Consider the following 6,168-nt stretch of genomic DNA (forward strand, 5'->3'; position numbering starts at 1 on the left):
ATCTTAATTCAATAGTTATTGGATTCAATAATTGGTTAAGTGAAATTTAATAACAATGTCTTCACATTTAAGTAATCTAGTGTCAACAATTCAGTGTTTCTTATGTACTTTTTAAATGAGTTAACAAGATTGAAGGAAGAAGAAAGGACTCAAATGAAGACAAAGAAATCACTCTGTTTCTTGAAACAGGTCTGTCGTTGGGTTCTTAGGATTTCTACATAGTAATTCTTTTGAAATTAAGATTTATGATTAATTAGAAAATATCACATGGTTCCTTTAAAGGGTTCAAAACTTGATCTTAACTCCCTTAGTTTAAGCATATGTTTTAAAAAATAAACATTAACGGTATTTTTGGACCCGAAGGTGCAAGGAGGATATTTATAAATCACTTCTCAAAGGCAAAGGGTAATTTTGGTACTTTTTCATTTTTTTTAATACCGTTTTTTCATATGTTTTACTCGACATTGAAGGTGTTTAACCACTTAAATAAATCGTATAGGGTAAAAATAGTTAAAATATGTGATTCAGTAAAATTATGACACATAATGTTATGAGCGGCAGAGTCAAATGAAATGTGTCAATAGATTGAGCAAGAACATGTCAAAGATTGCCAAATTAATGACATTACTTTGAGAGGCCAATGATAAAATTCGTCCCACAGGAATCAAATCGGATTGAGGCTCAGTATACCATGAAGAAAAGACAACAATCAGCATTAGCCATTATAAAATTATTCCACGAATGTTACTCTTACCTTTTAAATGTCATAAAGGGACTGTTTGGTTACTAGATAAGTATTAAGTACTTGAGTTATTCATACCCAGGTATAAAATGTTGCATAAGCTGTTGGATTTCAAAAAGGTGTGAATGGAAAATAAAGAGTTGCGACTTTTATGAAGAGTTGTGACTTTTATGAAATGTTGCAAATTTTATGAAAAGTTGTGACTTTTATGAAAAGTTGCGACTTTTATGAAAAGTTGTGACTTCTATGGAAAGTTGTGACTTTTATGAAAGGTGACAACCTTTCTGAAAGATTGTGACTTTTCCAAAGGTTTGTGACCTTTCGGGTAAGGCACAATAAGAACTTTTTCGCACTACCCTTTGTTTTCTATAAATTGAGGGATTCCTCTCATTTTAAAAAGAATTTATGGACTTCTTCTTCAACTACTAAATCTAGTATTCTAAGTGTACTTTACTGCCGTTGAGTGGTTCGCTGACACCGGAGGTTTTGGTATCTATACTCTGGTGATTGAGATTATTTTACCCTGGGAGGTCATATTCCAAATCAAACCTCGGATACTAGAGGAGAATAATTTCCTTAAGGGGACACTGTGAATTCAGTGGACTTGATCTTTTTCCTATTAAAAATTTTCCAGATTCTGGTACGTGTTTTGCAAACTTTAGATTTGTGAATTAATTTCAGTTCTTCTATTCTTTTGTTCTTCACTGGTTCATTAAACTTGATAACTTCGTGTTTCTGTTTGTTGGAATCAGTAAGATTCTTTAGACACATATTAACAACAATTCTTCTTTAAGAAAAATATTTCGTATAATTTTTTTTTAAATCTGTTTCTGATTAAGTTTCGCTACTAGTTTTAATTTTCTAGTTGTGAAAATGTTCTTAAACTTTGTTTTCTTACAAAGATGTTCAAAGTTTTGTTCTAAGTATGTTTGGAATACAAGATGAACAACAATCTTAAGGAAATTATTATACTGTTAGTATTTTTTTGTATTCTACTGATTGAGAGAATTTGATCATGGAAGTAGAAGATGAATACATTACTTCTCCATAATTCGTTGCTTTGTTTTAGCAAAGTCGAAGTGAGAATGTAACAAAAATTTTTTATGGTATTCCGTTTAAAGATTACCAGGTAACCTTCTTATTAAATTATCTAAGGAGGAAAATAGTTTCTAAGAGTAATCATCTTTGATTTTTTATTTTTTTTATTATGTGTATCTTTGGAAAAAGATTTGCAAACCATATGTTGTGGAATGAACTTTACTTCGCAGATATTGTTGCTTTTAAAATTCTTTAGTTTGCAAAAATGAGTTGCATATTTTTGTTTGACAAAATAGTATTTCAAATTGTTATAGTTGGAAGACTATTTGATAAGAAAAACATTTCTATGTGATAAAGAATATGTGTTATTCTGTTTGGAGAAAAAAAAGACTTTTGTAGTTTTGTACTCCATGAGAAATGTTAGTGTGTCTGATTTTTGTAGACTAAAAACTTTTGTGGTTTTATACTCTGGATAAATTGGACTCTGCAATTGGTTTGAAGAATATGAAAACTTCACATAATAAGTCAGTGTTGTACTTTTGATTTTCTATAAACTTCAATGTAACATAGAAATAAATTGTACAATTTTGTTTTGTCCTTGTTGTTAATATTTAAAATACTAAGTGGCATGTCTATTTATGATAGAGAAAAAATACCAGTGACTTAGAACTTGTGATTTTGTGTCTCTATGGAATGAACTTTGACATTGTGTAAACATTGTCAATGAGAATTGCAGCACTATAATTCTTACGTAGAATAATGTTTCCAACATCAAAATATGTGGAAAAACTATTTTTAAATACTTGAAAAATATTTTTGAGATCACATTTGAAATGTGGGGGTTATTTGCTTATGATTAGACTTGGTGTCTAATTTAACTTTGGAACAAAAGATATGAAATTCAATGATATTTTTGTATTATGTTATACCCACAAAATTCTTGGAGTATATTTGGTATTGTGGTTGTTGAGTTTCTCTATTACCAGTATATAGTGTGACTAGTATGAAACATTCAAATTATATATATACTTGTTCAAAATAATTGTGTTCTTTTATGAAAAAAAAATCACTTAAAATGTTGTGATTTTTCATGAAAAAATATGTCTATTATGATAAAAGTATTTGCATAGACATGAATATTGGTGAATAGTCATTTGTTATATTTTTGTAAAAATAACAGTTGGACTATATTGTCTTTATTGAACCCGATGAAACTTTGTTCATAGATAGTTCTATAACAATCACATTGAAAGTTATGGAAATGTCCTTCTGAAAAGGATATTTGACAATCTAAACAATGTTTGTATCACACAAAATTGTAAGAAATAGGAACAAAATATTAGTGAGGAAAAAGCTACATTGCGAAGAGCTTTTCAAACTCAATGTTTTTATTTGTTCTTACTTGCTTGAGTCAATGTTTGTGACATGAACACTTGGGGCATGTCAATTACAAAACCAAATAAAAATGTCAAGTTTTTGTAGAATCTAAGTATGTTTAGCATTCTTATAAATCTATTGAAAAGAATTCTAATCCCTTAGAATTGATTTACACTGACATTTATGATATGAAGTTAACACCATCTCATGGTGGGAAAAAGTATTTGTTACTTTTATTGAGAATTGCATTAGAAATGACTATGTCTATTTGCTAAATGGTAAGGATGAAGCAATAGAAATGTCTAGACAATGTAATATCGAAGTTGAAAATCAGTGTGAAAAAATATATAAGAAGTGATTAGAATGGAGAGTATAAATCTCATTATGCAGAAATATGTTTGGAAAGTGAAATATCAAACTACTGCCATATTCACCTCAATCTAATGAAAAATCGAACATTGAAAGAAATGATGGATACATTATTTATAAGTTCGGATTTACACAAAACTTGTGTGGAGGAACTATCCTTACTGCAAAAGGGATCAACAAAAAGTTTTGTCTTTTTAGAAAGAAAGCGATTTTGTTTGATCAGAATACAATATTTTCCATATGAGAAATGGAAAGAAAGGAAATCCAACTTGAAATATTTCAAAGTGGGGGTATCTAGTCAAAGTCCAAGATCCTATTCCTAAAAGAATTAAAATAGTACCTATGACTGTGGACTGTAAAATTAGACTTGAGTAGTCTAGAGAAGGGTCTAAAAGGCCTAGGAAATGAAAAGGATAATGTACTTAATAAAGAGATTCAAAGGCTTAGTAAAATGTTAAAGGACATTTACTTCCTTCGAATATGATTTTGTAACATTTTCTGTGTCTTCTGTAGACTCATCCTTTCGAAAGATGGTGTCAATAAACAATATTGAAAGTTAATTGATCTTCTTCAAGAAAATAAACCTTTGGGTTCAAAATTAATCTTTAGAAGAAAAAATAACAGTTGATGGAACTGTTGAAAAATATAAAGCAAGACTTTGTGTCAAAGGCTTTAGAAAAAAAATAAGATTTTGATCTTGTCGATATATATACTCGTTAGTAATTAGAATTACATCCATTCGGATGCAAAAATTATTACTGTGGTATATGACCTCCAAATTCATCAAATGAATGTAAAAAGAACTTTCTTAAATGTAGAATTGGAGGAAGAAATTTACATGGAACAACCCGAGGGTTTTGTGGCACCTGGTAAATAAAAGAAAATATGTGAACTTGTTAAGTCACATTATGGAAGCACCGAAACAATGACATAATTCAATCAAACCATATCGGCAAATGGATTGAAGAATGATGGAAGTGATAAATGTGTTCACATTAAAATCATAAGGTCATTGTTTGTTTGTATATTGGTGATATGTTGATCATCAATAGAGACACTAATGACATAAATGCTACTAAATGTATGCTATAAAGCAAGTGAAATGAAAATTATTGGAGTTGCTAATGCGATCTTAGATATAAGAATTCGTAGAACTCCATAATGTTTAGCATTTTCACGGTCTCATTGCATTGAAAGGGTACTTAACTAGTTCAAATATTTGAATGTCAATATTGTCAAGTGCCCAATAAATGTGAGCTTTGCATTTCAAAAGAGTGAAAACAAAAGTGACTCACAATTGGATTGTTCTAGAGTTTTGGGAAGCATGATGTATATCATATAGTGTGTGCGATCAGATATAGCATTTGCTATTTTAAACTGAATCGGTTCACAAGTGATCCCAAATAAATTCATTAGATGACAATAAATAGAGTTTTGGAGTATTTAAAATAATACTTAAAACTATGTCTTGCATTATAACAATATCCAACAATATTGAAAGATATAGTGATGCAAATTGAATCACCGGAAGAATGAAGTAAAATTCACAAGTGGATATGTATTTACTATTGGTAGAGGAGCAGTCTCTGAGAAATATTTCAAAAGAGACATGTATCGCTAGCTCTACAATGATCTTTGATCTAGGTGCTCTAGATAAGGTCGATGAATAAGTTAAAAGACTCCAAAATTTCTTGATAGATATTCTATTTTGGCCAAAATCCTTGGCATTAGTGTGCATACACTTTCACAGTAAAGATGCAATAGGTAGGGCATGAAGCATGACGTATAACGGAAAGTCTCGTCATATACGACATAGACATGATACTATTAGAAAATTACTCTCTGGTAGAATTATCAGAATTGACTATGTAAAGTCAAAGGATAATGTGTCGGATCCACTTAAAAAAGGCCTAACTAGAGAGAAAGTTCAAAGATCATCTAAGGGAATGAATTTACGGCTTAGGACAAGTCATCAGGGTGGTAACTCTATCTAGCAGACTGGAGATCCCAAGAGCTAGATTCAAGGAGAAAAATAAAGTTGTGAATGACGGTTCAGCATTGTCAATAAACTCAATCCATTCTCATGATGAAGACAATGATCAGGGACAAGGATACAACATTAAGGCTTGTTAATGAGTTAATAAATCTTAATGGTTTTAATGATTTGCTAAGTTTGGCAGAGTTAACCAAATAGTGTATCTACGGATAACACAGTTAGAAATTACCTACGTGAGTGTGAAGTGTAAGCCTCTTCAAAGAAGATGATTGTCAAAAGCCCATCTCTCTATACACTCATGAAACCAGGAGGTGTTCTTGGCTAAAACGAACACAAGCGTAAGAACCATAAATGGTAAAGGGTTAATTGTGTGACATATGGTTGTCTAGGTATACACCAAAGTTCGACGGTTCAAAGATATTGCATCTACCGATTGACCGAGTATATCCAACATATTGTTCACTACGGAAAGTCCAAGGGGAAACCCACTTATCCAGATGCAATTAGTTCTTGCTTGTAAAGTACACATACTTGTTCATTTCTTTCTCTTCGAGTCATTCCCCATTCATGCGGGGGATTGTTGGATTTCAAAAAGGTGTGAATGGAAAATGAAGAGTTGCGACTTTTATGAAGAGTTGTGACTTTT

The sequence above is a fragment of the Solanum lycopersicum genome, chromosome 1, assembly GCF_036512215.1.
Source record: "Solanum lycopersicum chromosome 1, SLM_r2.1".
Classification (NCBI taxonomy): domain Eukaryota; kingdom Viridiplantae; phylum Streptophyta; class Magnoliopsida; order Solanales; family Solanaceae; genus Solanum; species Solanum lycopersicum.